The following is a 23,374-nucleotide window of genomic DNA, read 5'->3' on the forward strand; positions in this document are numbered from 1 at the left end:
ACCAGTGGGTAGTGGAAAGACCACCCCCACTATCCCCTGGATAGTGCCCAATACTTCCAGTACATGCATGAAGAAGTTATGATGAAAAATTGCAACTAGATGACAGGCCACAAATATTGCTATGTGGAAGGCAAAAACATCACATCACAGAATCCAATCATGAGTGCAGGTAAAATTCCTTCACAGCAGCCAATTCTGACAAGTGGCAGCTACCCTCTATGCATAGCAAGGTAATGACAGCTAACCCTAGGAATGGTGGGCAGAGAAGTGGGCGATGGCAAGGCTGAAACCCAGGCCAGCCCCCCTAAGATTCTTTCTGAGAGCTATCCCAAGGTGCTGTCTTCAGAAACCACCTGCTAATTGACTCCTGGGGCTGGGGCTGGGGCTGGGGCTGGGGCTGGGGCTGGGCCTGACCTACAGCACAGGCAGGTAGCAACCAGCTCAGTATGACTGCTGGGTTTATGAGGAAGAGGATGAGGATCCACTGCTCCCTCCTCGTCCCCTCCCCCAGGACACAGTAAGGGGACTCTGCAAGGTTTATCTGCAAAGCTGCATCTAAGGCTGCAATCCTAGATACACTTACTTGGAAGCTGTGGTGGCTCGTGGCTCCATGTCAGTGGGGCAGTGGAATCCACTCCAGGTTTTAGTCCAAACTTGAAAGTTCGGACTAAAACTTGGACCGGATTCCACTGCCCCACTGACATGGAGCCACCAGCTGTCACTGCCTGGAAAGAAGTTCCCCTAAACTCAATAGGACTTAGTTCAAAGAAGACATTTATAGGATTCGACTGTAGTTCATAGCCAATGATTTGAGGCAGACAGATTTGCTGGTTGCTACCATGTTCTCATCTGCTGCTCACTTAAGTATTGGTAGAATGTTTGTTTTCTTTCTTTCTTTCTTTCTTTCTTTCTTTCTTTCTTTCTTTCTTTCTTTCTTTCTTTCTTTCTTTCTTTCTTTCTTTCTTTCTTTCTTTCTTTCTTTCTTTCTGTTCACTAAGGAAGAACAGCATCCTTAAAAGCACTGTTCCAAAAATACTGATATCTGTGGCTTTTACCAATAATTAACTTTCAGCATTTCAGCCATTTTCATTTTACTCTATGTAAAAATAAGTGAAATATTTGAATCTAGCCACTGAAGGGTTAACCAAACTTTAGCTAATAAAGGACAGTTCTTCCCCACAGGTCCTCAGAGACACTTGTAATTAATTTGATCTTCTCCAGTCATTAACTCAGATTCATAGTGAGCTCTCCACATACTGCTCTATTAATTCACTAGAGATCAGTTTGCAGGATTCATTTAGTTAAGCAACCCTGTAGGATTACATTTAAAAAACTTTAAAATGGGTTGTAATTGATGTCTGTTTATAGAATCTTACTTTAATGGAGTCCAACGGAGATGAAAACCTAGCATATTGCTCAGAGGGGCACTGCCTTTGCTTTTTAAAAAGCCTGTCTCCAAAGGCATCCTATTAAATGAGAGAGACTGCAAAATAAAATAAATCCCTCATTAATCACTAACAGTTCCTGATGCTTCTAAAAATACTTCTTGGCTTTCCTGCCTGCTGATACCTAAATGTATGCATTTTTCATATAGAGACTGAAATGTTGGAATTTAACAAGCAGTTTTGTCTCCTATTACAGTTTGGGTGTAACAAACAGAATTATCAGCAGCCTTTGCTTTGTGTCAACAACAAGCAAAGGAACTCCACTGTAATCCTTCTACACTTCCAAAATACTTCACACTTCCAGAGATTTGGAATCTGTGTGGACCCAACATGTGGATGGGAGGATTGCAGTTCCTGTTCCTGCAGCAGACTTCCCTGTGTTGGTCCTCTCTGTATGCATATAGCTTCGGGGGGGGGGGCTGCAGAATCATGCTTAATGTCCTCATCCCCATCCTTCACATGTCAATTGCCTACGTGTGAGTACACATAGCATTTCTCCACATGACTGGAAACTCTGACCACATATTGCATGTGAACATTGGGGCAAGTCCTATAGACATGATCTCTCCCCCTCCCCCCATGCATGGAACAGGAATCTCTCTTCCCGCCCCCCCAAACTCCATGCATTGATATACACAGATTCTGAATGTCCAAAAAGAGTTCCAAAAAGATTGTATCCCTTTTGCATCCTGTTCTCAGTTAAACTATAGAATTCACTACTCCAAGATGTAGTGATGGTTTCCATCTTGGAGGGCTTTAAAAGGGGATTTGACGAATTCATGAAGGATAAGGCTATCCTTAGCTATTGATCATGAAAGCTGTATATCAGAGCATTTCCTGCTTACTACGAGTGCTCATGCTGTTTGCCTCTATGCTTTTGTTGTATATTTCTAGATAAACAATACAAAAGTTTCATTCATTTCCAGTGACCTTTTTTTCAAAAAGAAGCCAAACCCAAATAACTGCCTCTGGAGCTTCTCACCTCTTCGCAAAATAGAGAGCAGGTAACATGATAATTATAAAGTATAAATAGTAATCACAACAAATGCTCTTATAAAATACACTGAACTGAACCCAATTAAGTTCTACTCAGTGCAGACCCATTGAAATTAATGGACTTGAGTCATGTCATGTGAGTATTTTTAATGCTGGATACAAACCATTGTTTTTTCATAATATATAATATATAATGGACTAGGCATCTTTAAAGGTAAAGGTAAAGGTGTCCCCGCACTTATTGTGTGAGTCGTTTCTGACTCTTAGGGTGACGTCTTGTGACATTTGCTAGGCAGACTGTATATATGGGGTGGGATTGCCAGTTCCTTTCCCAGCCTTTCTTTACCCCCCAGCATATGCCGGGTACTCATTTTACCGACCACGGATGGATGGAAGGCTGAGTGGACCTCAACCCCTTTTACCGGAGATTTGACTTCCTCCTTCCGTTGGAATCGAACTCCGGCCGTGAGCAGAGCTTCGGCTGCGTTACCACCACTTACCACTCTGCGCCACGGAGGATCTTTACTTGTTAATAAATTGGCCTCTGTTCAGTAGAGATTACTCCCATATAAGAATGGGTGAATCTGCCAGTTTCAGTTACTCCCTGTTTCTCATTTTTCCAATCTTAAATTCAGTTCTCATTTCCCCAATCTTACATCCTTTCAAAGGCATCCCTCTGCTTCCCTGTGTTTCTTTTCTATTGAGCCTTTTTAGTAGGGGTGGATTAGGCATTCTAGTTGTTGCAAGCAATACAGGATGGTGGTGGCGTGGAAAGAAGCAAATTGTTGGAGATGGATTTATTTAAATGGAACATAAGCTTGCTTACATGTTTGTGGATTGATCTGACTGTCTTCAAGTGGAGGCCTAGCCTAAAGACTGCAAATCAAAGCAGACCTTTCGTTTCATAACCATTTCCAAACTTTCCTGCCAAGTGGGACTTGATATCTGTGTGGAGAATTGATTACTTTTTAAACACAAACACTAAAAATGCTGGCTGAGTCATTTTATTATTGCACCCTAATTGGAACAACATATTTACTCAGCCTGTTCAAAGTCCACTCAAACCCCCATGCTAAAAGTATAGCTTGAGTGCATGGGGGACAGTAAATGCTTTTACAACAAGATGAGACAAATTGCCACAATCTTCCTTAATGTGATCTCATACCAGATGAGCTGAACAATGTGCAAGGGGAGAGGCAATGGCAAACTTGACTCTGTTCTGCCAAATAGAAGTGAGGTGGAAATGGAGGTCGGTGATTTTCTTGGCGATCGCGTTCTTCTTGTCAGAACAGAAGTGAAAAGGAGTTGGGCACTGCTCACAGCAAATGTGCTGGGTAATTTTGTTAAGTATATGTTATTCACTGCAGCTTATAATATACAAAAAAAATAGAAGAAAGAAGAAAAATACCTTGTCTGCCTCTCAGTGACTTGAAAGAATTGACAAATACAGCAGGAGCAAAACACAAACTTTTGAAAGTTGTATAAAATGGAAGGGAAAAGAAGATAAGTAACTTCTTGATGTATGAAGAATTCACCTCTATGAGTGTTAAAATATTCTCAAGAGACTAGGGTTTAGGTCTTGTACCTCTGGAAGATTCATTCTCTGGGCAATCAAAATATGGCCTTCTTGGTGGTGGCATCTACGTTTGGGAAAGTGATCCTCAGAGAGACTTCCCAGTAGGGTGGCAACTTACTCATGACCAAAAAAGATTTCCATCACCAAAAAAGAGGAGAAAAGTGGATACAAATCTGCATAATCTATATATAGATGCAAATTTAGAAATAATTATCATAATCTAAATAGAAATACTGCACTGAAGACATAGGCCCCCAAAATGAAAGAAATGTGATGGGTCTGACATACTTGCCAAAAGCTGTAGTATATCTTGTTGGCTTATGCATACTTTCCCCTCCCAGCTCCCAACTTTCCTCCCTCCCTCCCTCCCTTTCATTCTTTATCCCCTACATTCTCTCTCTCTCTCTCTCTCTCTCTCTCTCTCTCTCTCTCTCTCTCTCTCACACACACACACACACACACACACAGAGTTTATCCATCATGAGCACACACACACACTTAACTGCACATCCCTCCCTTTCACACCCCTACTCTGCTATCCCAGGCAGACAGATGGAGCAAGAGGGAGAGACATTGCCACAATGCTACAATTCATAGCAAGCAAGGAACCTCTTTCCATGCTTCTTCACATCTCTTCTTTACATTAATGGTCAACCAAAAGTACCTCTTCCCTGTGGTGCTTGCTGGGATTTGTAGTTATGGCTATGACATACAATTTTAGATAATTCAGAAAAAGTGTTTCACCAGAACAAGTTTAGCTATTTTGTTGCCCTTAATCTGGTTATTATTTGCTTTGAGCCTAAGAGATCCTTTCTTATAGTTGTAATGTCTTATATTTTATATGCTTTGGTCTTTAGAATCTTAATTTGTCCATTGCCTTGTGCACTGTTGGTGGAAAGGTAATAGAGACATTTTAAGAAAATATCGAAATTTGTTTGGTACCAAGTGCCATTTTGCTTTTGAAAACAAATTCCCTGATTCAGCAGGAGGTCATATGAGCATGGAAGCAGGTTTGATAGTTTGATGGATAAATCACATTGCAAATGGGTACTGCAGGTGCAGTTTGCCAGCTTGGACCTAGCAGCCAGGATTGCATACACATAATCCTATAAAACAAGTTGCAACTGCACTGATTGGTTCTGTGGGAGAAGGGGGGAGGAGGCTGGATTTAGTCTCACCAACTTTTCCTCCCAAACAGTTTGTAGATGTGATTGCAGCTTATTTTACATCACTATACAAGACCAGAGTGCTCTTAGGTGATCTTGCCTATCACTTTTGCCACTGCAAAATCAATTCTGAAACTGATCTGTTCACTATTTTAATCCAAGCATCTTCTTATCTCATTTATCTGCAGGTGGGATAGGTTACAATTTTTCTTAGGTATACTTAGGTAGGTCACCAAGGGGGTACCTTGTATTACAAACAGTTGAGGGTATTACAAACCCAGTTTCAAACTATTTTGGCAGTGGGGAATATGCAAGATTTTTTTTAGTAGTGATTAGTATCTGACTTACTGCTAGTGTAGAAAGCATAAATGAAAACCCAAAGGTAGAACAAAATTTCCCTGCATCATACACAGTGAAATCTCCACTACTACCATCCGTCCATCTTTTCCTTCTTCCTTCCTGGATTCTAGGACTGATATTTGTTATTTTGATTTGACAGGGGCATGCCCTCTTGATGTACACTGTTTATGCTTACCACAAATACTCCATGATTATACTATGGTTTACCATGGTTTTTTTTTAAATGTAGAATGCACTCTAACAACTGATTTGGCCTTGGCTGCCCTGATGGATGACCTTTAGTGGGAAAAAGACAGGGGGAATGCGAGCCTGTTCTTTCCTGATATCTCAGCAGCTCTTGATACTATTGACCATGGTATCCTCCACAGCTGACTTGGTGAAATGGGTATTGGAAATGTTGTTTTACAATGGTTTCAATCCTATCTCCAGGGTAGGTAGAGAACACCACTGGATGTTTGTCTTTCAGCACCCTGGCATCTTTTCCCAAATGCTACTTAACAGTTTAGGAGGTTTGAGGGTGAGGTCTGTTTCTTTGTAACATCTGAATCAGGAGAGGCCATCCAAGTCCTGGACTGGTAGATTGGATGAGGGCCAACTGAGTCTGAATCTTGACAAGATGGAGACTCTGTGGATGGGGTGTTCCTGAATCTGGATAACTGGTCAATTGCCTGCTTTGGATCGGGTCATATTCTCCCTGAAGGAGCAGGTTCATTGTCTGGAGGTGCTCCTGGATCCATCTCTGTCGCTAGAAGTGACCTAAATGGCTAGGAATGCTTCTTATCAGCTGTTGGTGGTAAGATAGCTATGGCTATTTCTGGACCAGGATAGCCTGTCATCAATACATTGGTAACCTTCAGCTTGGTTTACTGCAATGTGATCTCTCTGGGGCTGCCTGTGAGATTGGCCCGGAATTTAGTTAGTGAAAAATGCAGTTGCTTAACTGTTCACTGGGGCAGGCTATTGTTGTTGCTGCTGAAAGAATTGCACTGGCTGCCAATTAGCTACCGAGCTGTGTTCAAGATGTTGCTACAGGTGTACAGCTTGACACCAGGATACCTAAAAGATTGACTCATCCCTTATATACCCAATCAATCACTGTGCTCTGCAGGAGATGGCAGGAGGTCCACTCTGTATGTTATAGGAATTGGACCTTTAGTGTGGTGGTGCCTACCTTTACATATTAGGTGCCATCTGTCTCTGTTGTCTTTCTAAAGACCTTCCTCTTTCAACAAGCCTCTTAAGTGGCTTTATCCCAGTCTGCACCAGTCTGGAAGTATTTTGAACTGTTTTTATATATGGAACTGTTTTTAATTGTATTTACACTTTTCTTGTTTTATGGTTGTAACTGCTTTGTTTTATAATTGTATATTTGGCAGTAAGAAATCTACTAAAGAAGTAAAACATTATTTATTTATTTTGGAATTTCAGCTGATATCCTTTGCCAGACCATATAGGTAAGTTGCCATATACTGATTTGTGGCCCCAGCTAACCCAGAACTCTCTACTCTTAACTGTCATCTGTTCCCAAGATCTTAGGGTTTTTTTAAAAAAAAACTGGAGCAGGGCCATTAGGCAGTGAGACAGCTACCTCAGGTAGGAAATGTGTAGAGCTCATACAGCTCCATGGTATACTCCGGAGCTGAGAGTGATGAAGCAAGATAGGAGGCGGCTTGAGCGGAAATGGAGGCGAACTCCCGACGGATACAATTATGCGCTGGTTAGTGTTTCAACTAAGCTGTATGTAGGAGCGGTGAAAGCAGCTAAAAAACATCATTTTGCTGCCACTATTAAATCATCTCTCTGCCGCCCAGCGGAGCTCTTTCGAGTTGTCCAGGGGCTTCTTCATTCAAACCCTCCGGACACGGTGGAATCATTGGAGGCCCGCTGCAATCAGTTTGCTGATCACTTCCAGAATCTCATGTATCCACCGGGACTTAGACTCTCAAGTTATAGCAGTTGATCCTAGTGAGGTGTCCGGAGCACAGTCTTGTCATGTTTTGTTGGATGAGTTCCAGTTGGTTCAACTCGGGGATGTGGACAAGGTGCTTGGACAGGTACGTGCAACCACTTCGGTACTGGATCCTTGCCCCTCTTGGCTAATAAAAACTAGCAGGGATGGAACAGGTAGCTGGGCCAAGGAAGTGATAAATGCCTCCTTACGAGAGGGAGTGGTCCCTGGCTGTCTGAAAGAGGCAGTGGTGAGACCACTTCTGAAAAAGCCTTCCTTGGACTCAGACAATTTTAACAGCTGCAGGCCAGTGGCGAATGTTCCATTCCTGGGCAAGGTCTTGGAACGAGTGGTTGCTGACCAGCTCCAGGCGCTATTGGATGAAACCGATTATCTAGATCCATTTCAATCGGGTTTTAGGCCCGGTTTTGGCACCGAGACGGCCTTGGTTGCCCTGTATGATGACCTATGTCGGGAGAGAGACAGAGGGAGTGTAACTCTGTTGATTCTCCTTGATCTCTCAGCGGCTTTTGATACCATCGACCATGGTATCCTTCTGGAGAGGCTCGTGGAATTGGGAGTTGGAGGTACTGCTTGGCAGTGGTTCTGCTCCTACTTGGCGGGTCGTCTCCAGAAGGTAGTGCTCAGGGAACATTGCTCAACACCGTGGGTTCTCCAATATGGAGTCCCGCAGGGGTCAGTTTTGTCCCCCCTGCTTTTTAATATCTACATGAAGCCGTTGGGAGAGGTCATCAGGAGTTTTGGAGTGCGTTGTCATCAGTATGCTGATGACACGCAGCTCTACTTCTCCTTCTCATCTTCCTCAGGTGAGGCTGTCGATTTGCTGAACCGTTGCCTGGCCGCGACAATGAACTGGATGAGAGTTAACAAACTGAAGCTCAATCCAGACAAGACTGAGATGCTGTTGGTGGACGGGTTCTCTGATCGGATGGTGGATATATACCCTGTCCTGGATGGGGTTACACTCCCCCTAAAGGAGCGGGTTCATAGTCTGGGAGTCTTTTTAGACTCTTCCCTCTCACTTGAGGCTCAAGTAGCCTCGGTGGCAAGGAATGCGTTTTACCAACTTCGGTTGGTAGCCCAGCTACGTCCCTATTTGAGTAAAGAGGACCTTACATCAGTGGTACATGCTCTGGTAACCTCGCGTTTGGATTACTGCAATGCGCTCTACGTAGGGCTTCCTCTGAAGACAGTTCGGAAGCTACAGCTAGTGCAAAACGCGGCAGCCAGACTGCTAACAATGACCAAGCGGTCCGAGCATATAACACCTGTTCTGGCCCGCTTGCACTGGCTGCCAATATGTTTCCGGGCTAGATTCAAAGAGTTGGTATTAACCTATAAAGCCTTATACGGGGCGGGACCACGATACCTTGCGGAACGCCTCTTCCGATATGAACCGGCCCGTGCACTACGTTCTACTACGAAGGCCCTCCTCCGGGTTCCAACTCACAGGGAGGCCCGGAGGGTGATGACAAGATCTAGGGCCTTCTCAGTGGTGGCCCCCGAACTATGGAACAGTCTCCCCGAGGAAGTGTGCCTGGCGCCGACTTTGCTTTCTTTTCGGCGCCAGGTTAAAACCTTCCTATTCTCTGAAGCATTTTAATTTAAATTGATTTAATTTTAAAAATGTTATTGTATTGATTTTAGACTGTATTATTTTGTATTATATTGTGTCATTTTATTGTATTTCCTATGTTATTGTATTTCTATGTTCACCGCCCAGAGAGCTATTGCTAGTCAGGCGGTATATAAATTTAATAAATAATAATAATAAATGCTGAGGGTTGGAGAGTGGGCAGAGTTGAGTGTGACAGATGGCCTTCAGGCTCAGTGGGCAATACTGCTTCATTGCCAGTGTTGAAGTAAGATTCAACTGCCAGTCTAATTGCCTTCTGTACATGGAATGGAGGTGCCATCTTGTCATTCATCACCCCAGGCATCAAAATGCCTTGGGCCAGCCCTCCGACACAGAACTTTTGACCTGTTGCCTGCAAAGCATGTGTTCTACCACTGAGTTATGGTCTCTCCACATGGTCTCACTCGATAGACATTATGGTGAGTGCTAATTTTCCATCCTAACCTAAAGAATTCATTCCGGCCTAGGCTTACATGATTTCCAATAGCTTTCAACATTCTGGATATAAAAATCAAGAGTATATAGCATATCGGTTTTTGGCCGATTTATATTTTGGGGACTGGTCAAATATGCTAGGCAGTGCAAAAGTCAAATATGCTACTTCATCAAAGAATCCCAGTGTGAAGGAAGCCATTTTGAGAGCAGTAACCACCTTGCAACAAGATTCCAAGCATAAGAATGAAATAATGTAGCATGAGAAGGAATTGGAAAATAATTCAGCGCTTAAGAGTAATTGTGCCATTTGGAGAAAAGTAATTTGTCCCATTTGGAGCCCTTCAGAAAATGCAAACTTTCCATTCTTGACCTAAATTTGACACAATATTCAACTCCATTATGTCAAGCCTATATTCTTTATTACAGTTTTTTAGTCTTTATATAAATTGCCTCCATGCTTCAAGATCCCTATAACCTGTTTAATCATGAAAATTCTTTGATAATGTTGCCTAGTAATCACTTCGCCATACAGTGGTGATTAACCAGCAGCCAGTTTGGATAAGGACACTCAGAAAATAATGGGAATTCTGAAGACAGAACTATATAGAGAACTATGTAGAGGGCCATTTTCACAGATTTGCTAGATCAGCTGTGTAAAATGAACATTATTGCCAAGCTTTATTAAAAAGCAAACCTCATGGAGTTCATGCTACTGCCACATATTCATTGAAAAGCAAACCCTGCACTGTCCTGACTCATGGCAATGCTGCTGCAGCAAGGAGGCAAGGCCTGCAACAGTTTCCTTCCTTGCTGGCTAATCCTGTGCAGATCTATTAAAAACAGAGCTGCTAACCCTAAGTGGATGTGATGTATGTCTATTTTTTCCTGTTGTAGGTTGAGAAACCTATAACGGCCCACCTGGAAAGCAGCAAGGGGAAGTTAATGAGTGAAAAAGAATGGTACAGAGGAGGGTGACAGATTGTCCTAACCTTCCCTCTCTTTTCTCTTTCTGATCAGCCAATGACACTTCACAATACACACTTTCTAGAAACATAGGAAGTTGCCTCGTACTGAGTGAGACCATTCACCCATCTGGTTCAATTTTGCCTACTTGTGGCAGCTCTCCAGGGTTTCAGACAAAGGTATTTCCCAGTCTATCCTGTCCCCTGAATATACCTAGAGCATCAGGCCTTCACATGGAGCTTCATGTACAAGAAGAATGAGTAGTTCCTTGGAGGGTGGGGAATAGATGTCTAGATGTACCCAGGGGAGTGCCATTGAAAGGCAAGAGGTAGGAGGGGGGTATTTATCTTACTCATCAGCTCTAAGTCATCTGGACATGAAGGAGCTATCATGTCAAGTTATAACATTTGAAGATCCAGATGTCTTCTTCCCATGCGCACAAAAGTACCCTACTTTAACAGTGTGCCTTCTGCACCACCATGACTAAAATGAGCCCAGAGGATTGGAATCATGCTGTTCTTGACTCTTACTAAATCACTGACTCTTACTGAAATTATTTTCAACTACGTACAATTCTGGAAATTAAAATGGAGAATAATTTGATGTGCCCATCCCCTTCTGACCCAACACCTACATGCCCTCCCCCAATTCAGAAGACAAGAAGAAATTGAAGTGGGTGATCTACATATCCAGCAGATCACGTTTCATATCCAGCCATACCAGGGGTGTGACGACAACACAGAGCACAACAACGTGGAGTACATCTGGGGCAAGTGGGTGCTCCATGACCAAGAAGCCCAAATGCCAAGTCAACTTCACCCACTTTGGAAAGTGGCAACAAACTCTTGCTGGAGGGTCAAAAGGACAGGACAGACCCTTGTGAGGCTTGCATAGACAAAAAGGACACTTTTTCCTTAATAATGTTATTTGTTATTTAGTTTAATTTTTGTAAATTGTATTGCTTTTATTGATGTATTTTTAGACTTGTGTTTATTTTTCTTTGTAAGCTGCCTTGAGGGCCTTTGGCCAAAAGGCGGGGTATAAATAAATTTAACAACAACAACAACAACAACAATAATAATACAGGTGACACTGAGCTCCAGCCACCCTGATGACAGCTCCCAACGGCTTCACATAGATGTTTAAAAGCGGGGGGGGGGGAGATGGAGGCCTAAGGGACCCCATAGCATAATTGTTCTTGGTCCAAACAGCAGTCCCCCACTGCCAAGCAGACCTGCAGGTAGGAGCAGAACTGTCATAACACCATGCCTCCAACTCCCAACCCACGGGGCCATTCCAGGATGATACCATACAGTTCATCAACCAGAGTGACCAATACCTTGTCAGTGCCAAATCTGGACTAAAACCAGACTGAAATTGGTCTCAACAATCCATCTCTTTCAAGCACTTCTTGCTACCACATTACTGAGCACCTTGCCCAAGGAGAGGATATTTGCAACTGGGTGGTAGGTGTCACATACCTCTGGGTTCAAGGAGGGCTTCTTCAGGAGGGGCTGCCTTCTCCTTCAGGGTAGCAAGAACTACCCCCTTCCCTTCAAGTGTGTTGTCCACATGATCAGGCCACAACAAATTGACCCCAAACACCTCACATCACCAGAACTACAATAATGGTGGAGCCAGGTTCAACTCAAATACACATGTTACCCTCAAAATGCTTGCAAATTTGTCACAGCAGGCCCCTGTGGGCTCCAAAATCTCTACCCTAGGGCTAGAATTTAACAGTAAATTGACCACTCAGAATACCTCTGCTGGACAGTTACTTGAGGATGCAATCGAGAATGGAAGCAATATCCTGATGTCAGAGGAGAAACTGCAACTGAATTTCCAACCAAGGCAGGTAAAAACATTTGAGGCCACTGGTCCCATCAGTGACTCAAGTAGCAAGCCTGAATGCATGCTGTTTTAGAAAGAGGCAGTGTCCCTAGACCCACATTTCCAGACCTGCTAACCGTCATCAACTTGGTCTTGTCAGAATCTTCCCACTGCAAAGCATGTTGCAATATCCAGCTTTAACTAGCACATTGTAAAGCTTGTTATTGTTGTTGTTACCACCAATACTTGTCAGCCCTCATTCAGTCCCTGCCAATGCTCTAAATGGCCCCCTTAAAAGGTTTGGCTCTGAGCAAGTGCTCAACCTCTCTAACTGCTGGCATTAGCCGTGCTTCCAGGAAAACCCCTTTTTCTTCAAAGACCCTCTCCCTGCCTGTCTTCTTCCATCTCTCCCCATCTCCCCCATCTTCTTCCTCTAAGAGCCACTCAGAACCCTAGAAAAAGACTCATTTTTTTTAAGGATGAGCTATGCTGATCTTAAATTGGACATCTACACTATTTCCTGAAAACCTGCGTATCCTTTCTGAGGGACATAAATTTCTGTTTTACGACTATGACAATGCAAAGTAATTTTAAATGCCTGGAGGAGAGAACGAGAAATGACGAATGGAAAGCAACTGAATGATTCATTAGACTCAGAGTATGATTGGATGAGGAATTCTGTAATTTTGGAATTCAATGTAATTTAGTCGACCTTCCTTTAATTATCTTCCTCTTTGCCTTCATGCAGCTTTGTATAAAATATAGTTTCTGAGGACCATTTGTGGTAAGAAATAAAGTATTATAGAGGGAGGAATACATTTAGCTATACAGTACCACATTCTTGGGGTGACCATTCTATAGCCACAAACAGATTGGATAGTTTTATTAAAGGCTTAGGCTCACATATCAGCTATTGTCCGTCAAATGTACATTTTCTATCTAGAGAATGGGAAAATTGGATCTTTCTGACACACTAATGTGAAACTAGAATTCCTTTCAGTTAAATTTGTGGCGTGTTTTCTTTGGGGAGGGTACACATCAATGTAAAAAGCTCCTGACATTTGCACCTGATTCTTGAGCTATTAAAATTATTGAGATGAACAGATCAGGCCCCAGAATCTAAACCTAACACTGTTACATTCACACCTGTGGGGACTGTCTGATCAATTTGTACTTAACATGGCAGACATGCGTGCTAGTACCACATATGCACCAATGTTTGCAGCAAGAAGTGTGAAAAGTAGATACATTTCTTTAAGAAAGAAAATGTGATAGATATGTGCAAGAGAATGGTGAGCCAATAATCATGGCTCTTCTGCCTATTCTGGACTGGGTGCTATGCTTTTTAAAAGCGATTTTCAGAGTCAAGTAACTTTGCTGCGTGAATTTACTATCACAAGATGTTTTCACCTCATGGATCAGTTAAAAAATCTTTTAAAATATGTATGTCAAAACAAATCTTCTAAGAAGATAAACACTCCCCCAATCTATTTTCCAAAAAAGGGAACGGCAGCAATGATTTTGTTATTTTAGAAACTTAATGTTTGACTCTAAATAAGAGTTTTAACATTAGATTTAAAGCTGGGGGAAAGTACTGAGCATAACCCACCAAAATTATTTTTTTTGTCCCATTGATTTCAGTGAGAAAAGTGAGTAAGGGCTTAAGCCTTGCTCCCCAAAATCAATGAGATGTGCAGCACAATCCTTAGCATGTTTAGTAAGTGCCACTGAATTGATGTACAATCTAATCTTTCCCCTTGATTGCCTTTGGGCAAAGCTCTGTGGGGCAGCTCACTGTAATTTACAGGTGGACATACTGAGGTTGGCAATACAGTGTTGAATTGGCATTTTAACTCACATCCAGCAATTAAAACCCATCATTCTCTAAACCTCATTGGCTCTTATTGAATCATAATTCCTTCTATTGTTTCTCATGCCATATAAAAGCTTTTCAAAATTATGAGCAAGTAGGAGAAGAAGGAAGGTATGAGAGAAGCAGAAGCCCCAGTCTCTGAATGACACTTACTATGCCAAGTGAGGATCCTATGATTATTCATCTATTTTTAAATTATGTTTAACCTATGTTGAAAAGCCTGGAAAATTCCAGTCACATTTTCCCAAACGATGTGTTGTTTTGTCATCTCCCTTAGCATTTTAATTACGTTAATCTCTGGGATGAAGGGAGAGGAGGAGAGGGGACCAGGCAAGCATCTGCACTTTCTAAAGATCAATCTGTAAAAACAAGCAACTCTTCTTCCTCTTGTTATGATCCCTTGACATTCTGGGCTCACGTACAACCTCACCTCCAGGAGGCTCAGGCTTGCAAGGGTCATTATGCTCATTGTCCTTCTGGAGAAAGCTCATTTCAGAGAACACAGTTCACCATAATAGCTTTGGTTTTAAACAGAGAGATCTCCTGCGATACACATTGACTCAGAAATAAAAATAACAACAATTTCACAACTGTTCCCAATAAGGCAAGGACAATATTTAGAGAGCAACCATGCTGTGAACGTATAGTACATCTATAGGAAAATAAACGAAATAAACAAAAAGAACATACAATAACTCCACTGGTAGAAAATACAATTTTTGGGGTTATCATTCTAGGGCATATTCATGTGAGAAATCTTACCATCAGCCTTTGAAGGTGCTTTCAACCAACTCCCACTATTTATACATTTTACTTTAATTCTTTATATGAGGACAGCTATATCTTTGCTTATGACATCTTTCCCAGTCTGAAGAATGCTTCCTGTTATACAGTGACTATGCTGAAAATATGTATTTTGCAAAATGAGACCTGAAATCATTACAATTATTCATTCTAGTGGCTCCCCTCTCCTGTTTTCAAATGTCTTTTAAGTGTAATGGCTTTCACTTTCTCACTGACTAAAACTGGACTAACTGGTGTGGGCTTTGCTTACAAATAATTTTTCTTCCAGGACAGTTTAGCTTAATTGTAGCATGGTTTCATTCCATAATACTTTTAAATTAATTACATCAAACAGTAGTAATTAATGCTCTTTAAACAACAGTTTATGCACCGCTGTGGCTCTTAGTATTCCAGGGATCATGTTAGGCTTCTTTCTCTTTTTAGATCTAACAACATGATCTCATAACAGGATGAATGGATTTTGAAATAGAACATTTAAACAATAAAAGAAGAGAGGGAGGGGAGTCAGAGAATATTAACAGGAAGAGAAACTCATCCATGGCTAAGATGGAATGAAGAGGATGCTGCTTTTAAGAAGCATTTTCACCTCTGCTTGACTATCGTGGGGCAGGATCTTTAGATAAGGATTTTTTCCCCTCCAAGTGCTGATACAAGATGTTATCAAACCCAGCTGTACACTATTTAGTCTCAAGGGCTGACTTAAAAGAAATGGCATCAGCCAGAAAAAACAAAACAACACGTGCACAAGGGAAACTAGTAAGGGAAATAGAAGATCTTTAGGTTTGATACATCAGTAGTATAAAAGGTTTGCTTTTGCGGTATACAGAGTCTCATCTCGAGTGGACAATGTTGAGATGTGTATGTACACACACACACACACATACACACACAATCTCAGGACGTGCATTTATATATTTCCCCCTGGAAGGGGGCTATGAAAGTGTACAGGAGAGATAGATAGAAACTAAAATTGAACGCCGGCTGCCAAGATGGAAATGATATTTGTTTGCTATCACACCAGAGAGGCACCATCCCAGCTTTTGTCCTTCAAAGCTGTGAGCGACCACGCTTTAATGCCTGCAGGTTGACCATGCATTGTTATTATCCAGTCTTCATGTTCACATCATGTGTCATCTGACCAAAGGAGAGTCTACAAAGTGAAAGCCTCATGCAAAATTTATGCTTATATGGCTGTTTCAGTCAGTGGAAAAATCAATACTGCAGGCTTGATGCACAGAAATGACTGAGTGCTCTCTGACTGACACTAAAAGCACTGGGAGATTGAGGGGCTGCATTTGCCGTTCCAAGGAATCGAGTGTATTAGAGCTCTCATAATAGTCTGCTCACCTTATATTAGCCTTTCCTTGGGATTATTTTTTGATAACAATTATGATTGTGGGGTTTAAGGCAATTACACTATTACAAAGAAAAGGCTGCTTTTTATGTCCTGTAAAGCTGTCATATATTTCACACTACAACTGCCTTCCAATTATTTTTGCTACAATGCACTCTGGAAGCAAAATGTCCTAACTGATATATATTAGTCCTTTATGTTTTATAAATAAAAATCAAACCCATAATGTAATCCTTCAAAAGAAGCTTCTCACATGCCCTGATGTGATTTTTAAAAGAGTAAAAAGCAACATATTCTATAAGTCTTTCAATAAAAAAAAAGAGGGAGAGAGAAAGAGACAAAGATAGCTGAGGCTCTTATAGTGGAGAGTAACATACACCAAGGAGTATATTTAAGCTCCACTCATAGCTTAAAGAGCTAATGTGACATGATAAGGTTGGGCCCAAAAATTGGAGTTTAATGACAGAGTGAACAATAAAGTATCGTGAAAAGGAAAGTAGAAAAAAGAAATTTAAAAATCTAACAATATAGTTCAGAGCCAAGATTAAATATTGCATAGTTCATTTGGAGATGAGCCTATAAAGCCAGTGAGGGGTTGTACTGTCCCTGAAGCAACAGGTTTGTAGACTGTGAATACTCCTAGGTTTCAGCTTGTGGCTGGAGTCCCAAGTGACTTCAGAGGCTAGCAGTGCTTATGCCCAGCTTAGGCTGTTTCACCAACTACAACCATTCCTGGACCTGAATAGCCTGGCCTCAGTCGTCCATGCTCTGGGGACTTCCCATCTGTACTGCTGTAATGCACTATGTGTAGGACTGTCCTTGAAGACACTAGAGGCTGCAGCTAATGCAGAATGAGGCTGCTAGTAGGTCAGTCCGATAGGACAACGTGTCACTGTTCCTGAAAGCTCTGCACTGGCTGCTAGTGAGCTACCGGTGCTAAAGTGTTAATACCAGCACATAAAGCCCTAAATGGCTTGGGACCTAAGTACCTAAAAGAGCACCTCCTCCAGTATCAACCATCTCAGACCCTATGATCAGCAGGTGAGACATTTTTGGTGGTGCCACAACCAGAGGCTTCCCACTTGGTATTGACTCATGACAGGGCCTTTTAAGTAGTGGCTCCCTGATTGTGGAATGCCCTCCCCATCTGTCGCCATCATTCCTGACTTTTAGGAGGGATTTGAAAGCATTCCTCTTTACCAGGAATGTTTTAACTGTTTTTAGAATGCTTTTTTGTTGTTGATGATGTGTTTGTTGCCCTGGGCTCCTTCGAGAGGAAGGGTGGGATATACATTTAATTAATAATGATAATGATATTTTCTTGATCAGTTTGAAATGAATCAGTGTCAAATTGGATACTGGAGTCTTGAAATGCTAATGCAGACAGCCCAGTGTAAAAAAAAAAATGTGTGTATTGAGCAATGAGCATGGTTCAGTCTTTTTACTAGACAAATAAAGATGTTAATTTTTCATTGAGTCTGTCTGTAGTTTTATGATACCTCACCCACTAAAAGAGATCACTTCATATGCTGATCCTACATTTGCCAGACTTACCTGAGTGTTTGTTTAGCAGGGAGCTGTAGCCAGTCCTGGTTTTCACCTACATCCCAGAATGAAGACATGAGTTTCAAGGGCTGCAATTTTATTGTGACATACAAGGATCTGCAATGAGCAGCAAAATCTCTCAAACCAACTAAACTCCACCTCAACAGTGCAAGCGTCTTAACACTTAAGGTGTGAGGTATCATTCTTAAAAAGAATGATATTCTTACGCTAAGTGCTGGATCAGTAAATGATCAATCAGTACTTTTTTTTGCCTGTTCCCTTTCAAGGTGTGTCAAAGGAGTGGCTAACAATTTCCCTTGGGGCAGCTGGAACAAGAGCCAGAGCCCAACAGAACCTCCCTCACAATATCCCCTTGAGCTGGACAGTTGTGAGAAGTGGTTTAGTTAGCTCCCTTTCATATTCAAGATGCCTCAGTATACTCACCAGCATAGTGGGCACTTAATCTTCTCCCAGCCCATATGCAACCTCCCTAATAGGGCTAATGTGTACAAATGCCATATCAGCTTAACTGTAGACTCCTCACACCCTGAGAGATGCCATTTATATAGGAATAGGTAAAAAAAGGTTCCATGGAGCCAACTATGAGAAGCTCCACCCCCAATCCTATTCAACCCTGTGAGGCAATTGGCTATTAGACTTTAAATGGAATGGTGCCTGCCAAATCTGATTGGCTCTGCAGCAGTGCCTCAGAGTATTAGGTCCTCACTTCCTCAGGCTTTTCCCAGCAGTGATTATGGCAAACCCACCCCTGCCTATATGTCATGGGACAGGAGAATGGACCTCTGATGAGTATGATATGCATGTTTACAAATGGGGTATTATTTTCATTTATACCATACATTTTCCAGTATACATGAAACATCTTACAAGTACTCCTAAAGATGTAATGTAGCCCTTAGTAACTCCCATTAATTTTAATTTTCCATACAGTGAACCTGATCAAGTGATCCCCTATGGGTTCAGGTGTTCCAATGGAGTTTCTTCATCCACAAGAGCTTCCCAACTGATTTTTATGGGTAATTTGTTGTGCTCAGTTTGCATACCCTCATGTCGCAGCGATGATCCTTTTGGAAACAGGCTGCCATATGTGGATCACCCCTTTGAACAAGTGCAAAGGATCTGTATAGGGAAAATCTGGTTTCAGCACCCAGGGGTGTGAACTCACATGCTCCAATAAACAGGTAGTCAGTGCTGTCAGTTCTGGCCATGTGATCACCTATGGGGGCAGGTGGGTGAGGATGACTGATTCCAGACTCTCTCTCCCCAACAGGTGAACAATAATGATGAAGTAAGTAGTGCCACTGTGAACCCATCTGCTCAGTCAGGTCTCCCACACACATTATACATACAGCCCATTACTATTCATAAAATTATCTGCTGTCGAAATGCTAACTGACAGCAGTAAAAAAATTGTAGCAAGATTGGTTAAAGTTTAAAAGACAGATTCTGATTAAGAAAAAGAAGACTGCTCTTGACAGTTCAGATAGAGAACAGAAAGAAAGGAATAAGGATGGCAGGTTGTGCACCAGATCCATGAAGAGAACTTGCACTGAAGTAAACGGGAGTCTGTGGCATACGTAGAGAGAATCACATAATCACATGACTGAAAATGGCCATCTAGTCTCAACCTTTCAACAGGATCCACATCCATTTCACAAATTAATTCCCCTGTGTATAAAGCCACACTCTAATGTCTCATGAAAAAGAGATCAGAGACAAAAGTGCTGAATGCCAGAAGTGCATGCATAATTAAGGAACAATTCAGTGAAATGCTAACCATTGAATTATCAGAGACTAAAGACCTGTGTCAAATCCCAGCTTGCCCATGAAGCTCTTGGGCTGATCATAATTTCACAGTCTAACCTACTAAACAGGATAGTTGTGAAGAAGAAAAATAGGACAACCTCAAATATATCCTGCGCTCCTTGTACATGCTTGTGTCTTTGAAATGGTTCACACATGGAAGTTTGTCACAGTGACAGAAATATCATATCATGACTAGGGATGGATGAATCTGTCAATTTTGGTTTCTCTCAGACCTAGTTCTCCACACTTTTGCAGCACTTTGCAATTTTTTTACTACATATTCTCATGAAAATGCATCAACATTTTAGTGTGAATATCTCCTAGTACACATTTTTGTATGTAGTTTTGACTAATATGCACATTTTTGCAAACAATTTTCCCTAATAATGCATTTTTGTACATTATTTTAATCAATATATGGATGTTTATGCACTTTACCCTAGTATAGGCATTTTTGTACACATTGGTTGGAGAACTTCATAGCAAAATTCAGAAAAGTGCAAATTTCGAGGGATAGCTGTGTTTTGGTTTGTGTATTGGTTCCAGAAATGTGAATTAGGTAGCTTCTCATTAAAATGCAAACAAAATGGAATTTCTCCACCGTCCCTACTTATAAGTATGAATGGGGCATCATGGATACAACAGCACAGATAGACCTTTCGTATTCATACTTTCAACTACCAGTCATCCAGTGTCTAATACAATGAGGTACATGTATATGTGAACAACCTACCAACTATGTCAAAATCCAAATGCACTTGCAATCTACAACCATTTGTTTCAGCATTGTCCTAATTAAGTGAAGTGTAGTGACCAATACGACAGGAGGATTTTGTTTCTATTTTTTAGAAACTGTTTAGATGTTTAGTCCACCCTTTACACTTTGTGTTTGTATCAGTCTTGCAACTTAATTGCCAATCTGAGTACTTCATGTTGTCAAAACTTCTAGTTGACTAATTCAGTTTGTACGCATCCTACACAGCTCACATGTGAAATGCTAGACAATTCACATTGATAATGTGCTACAACAGATGGGGAAATATGGGGAACCAAATCTCTGCTCAACCCTAAGTTCACAGGGCAGTTTTTTACAAATCATTATCTTCAAGAAGGGTTATGAAGATAGCGTATTAACTTCAGCCAAAGGCTAAAATCCTTTGGAAAGAGTGAGCACAAAATGTATAAAAACCTCCAGCTTTCCTCTTGCTTCTCAAGTGATTATATTTGATTATAATTTGGTTATACTTTTATTCAGATTCTGCATAACAATAAATAGTTTCCTTTATTTCTTTATTTGGACTGCCTTCAAGTTGATTCCGACTTATGGCAACCCTATGAATAGGGTTTTCATGGTAAGCGGTATTCAGAGGTGGTCTTCCTTGGCTGAGAGGCAGTGACTGGCCCAAGGTCACCCAGTGAGCTTCATGGCTGTGTGGGGATTCGAACCCTGGTCTCCCAGGTCGTAGTCCAACACCTTAACCACTACACCACACTGGCTCACCCCAAATAGTTTCCACGAACAGCTAAAAAGTAATATCAAGAAAACTTCATTCAGTGTATGGTCCTATGATGAGAATGCTCCAATACTGTTTTGCTAACAATTGACAAAAACAGATGTTCCTGAGTTCTCCTGGGCACCCAGCCCTGAGTCTATACTGGTACAACACTCCAATGTTAGTCCACAGGGATCTGGATACTTAAGCACCAAAGCACATGTCTGATAGTTATGGGACTTGCCAAATAGAAAGAAAAACATTCTGAGATGTTTCTTTCCCATCCTGTTGTTCAGAGAGAAATGGTCAGATGCAGGATCAGAAAGTAGCTGGCTGACTAATGTTTGGTGGAGCTCGCAAGCAGGAGAGGTACACTGTTGCTTTCTAGGAGGTAACTGTCAAGCCTCAAGTACAACATCTCTGAACTAGTGTCAAGGCTGACTTCCCTGCTGCAGAAAGCAAAAGAGTGGTCGTGTCAAATAAATTCCAGCCTTTCCAGTTTACATTCTGTCATGGATGAAGGTCACCCAAACATCTGAGATAAGAGAAGAGTATGTAGCAACTGATGTAGATTGCAAAAAAGATAATACACAAGCGCCAAACACTGTATGCATATCTTAACAGTCTGAAATGTATCAATGAAGCAAACAAATTTATTTTTCTAAAACGTAAAGGTAAAGGTGTCCCCGCACTTATAGTGCAAGTTGTTTCCGACTCTTAGGGTGACGTCTTGCGACGTTTACTAGGCAAACCATATATATGGGGTGGGATGGCCAGTTCCGTCCCTGGCCTTTCTTTACCCTCCAGCATGTGCCGGGTACTCATTTTACCGACCACGGATGGATGGAAGGCTGAGTGGACCTCGACCCCTTTTACCGGAGATTCGACTTCCTCCTTCCGTTGGAATCGAACTCCGGCTGTGAGCAGAGCTTTGGCTGCGTTACTGCCGCTTACCACTCTGCGCCACAGAAGGTCTTATTTTTCAAGCTCCCTTTTATTTAAGAGATCAGCCACTTGTATCTTTGTGTGGTTGCTTAGTTTGTTAGTCACTGACCATCTGCCAAAGCATTCTAAGAAGCATCTAATGTACACTGTAGTTGGCACAGGTGCCATAAAAATGGGATCCAAATGCCACCACTACAGCAAACATTTTGTGACATTCCACAGACCTAATTGGCTGGTTAATGCATGGATTAACATCAGATGAATCACAGAAGGGGTGCTAATCATTAGTCCTGTTCTCTGTTATATAAGTAAATCCAAAGCATAGTGTGAAAGAATAGTATGTTCTAAATTGTAAGTGGTTCCAGTACATAAGTAAAGATAAGGATGAGTCACGTCTTAGAAGAAAGCAACTCTACATTTACCCCATGATAAGGGGGAGTAGAAATTAATGGTTTTATCCCAATTTATAGTTTAATTTAGTTCTTGGAGTGCAAGGTCTTACTTGAAATATGTGAAATATGTAACTGTGAAATGTGTGTATATACAGAACACATGACACATCCATAGGCTCAATTCCCAGGTTGCAGCAATCAGTTTCTCTACTACTTTTTTTTCTAGGATGGTATATATCTTCTTCCAAATCCTGAAGAAAAGTACTTCCTTCATCCCCTGCTGTGACTCTGTTTCTGAGGATTAAAGTTGCTAGAACCCAGTTTTTAATACCACATTTTTAAACCTAGGTAAATAATTGCTCACACTAATAAGAACTCCATCTCCCCACATTAGGGTTACCAGGTCTCTGGTTTTCATCTGAAGACTCTGATTTTTGGGGGTCCTCTCCAGGTCTCTGAGTGAATCACCCCAATCTCTGGATTCTTAGCTTTCATTAAAAAAAGTTTCTAGGTGGTCTGGTTTCTAGAGATATACAACAAAATGCCAGCCACACTAACTTCTTTTAGTACCAGCTGCTCTAATTCCCGCCCTTTCATGTTTTTAGCCAATAAGTGAATTCAGGGTTGTGATTCACAAGTGATTTGTTGACCTCCAGGCAACAGCTAAAACCCATTGCAAGTTCTTCAAATAGCTTCCTTTTTCCGCTTGTCTACACATCAGGAATTCAGTAAAGTTATAACTTTCAGCAGCAGCAAGAATGC

General features: G+C 41.6%; 1 protein-coding gene across 7 annotated transcripts in view; it reads right to left on the minus strand.

The window, feature by feature from the left end:
- The window catches only part of POU6F2 (POU class 6 homeobox 2), a 502,018-nt gene that overhangs the window by 183,407 nt on the left and 295,237 nt on the right, over positions 1 to 23,374 (minus strand). The gene's annotated exons all lie outside the window — the stretch shown is intronic.

The sequence above is a fragment of the Rhineura floridana genome, chromosome 10 (assembly GCF_030035675.1).
Source record: "Rhineura floridana isolate rRhiFlo1 chromosome 10, rRhiFlo1.hap2, whole genome shotgun sequence".
NCBI lineage: Eukaryota > Metazoa > Chordata > Lepidosauria > Squamata > Rhineuridae > Rhineura > Rhineura floridana.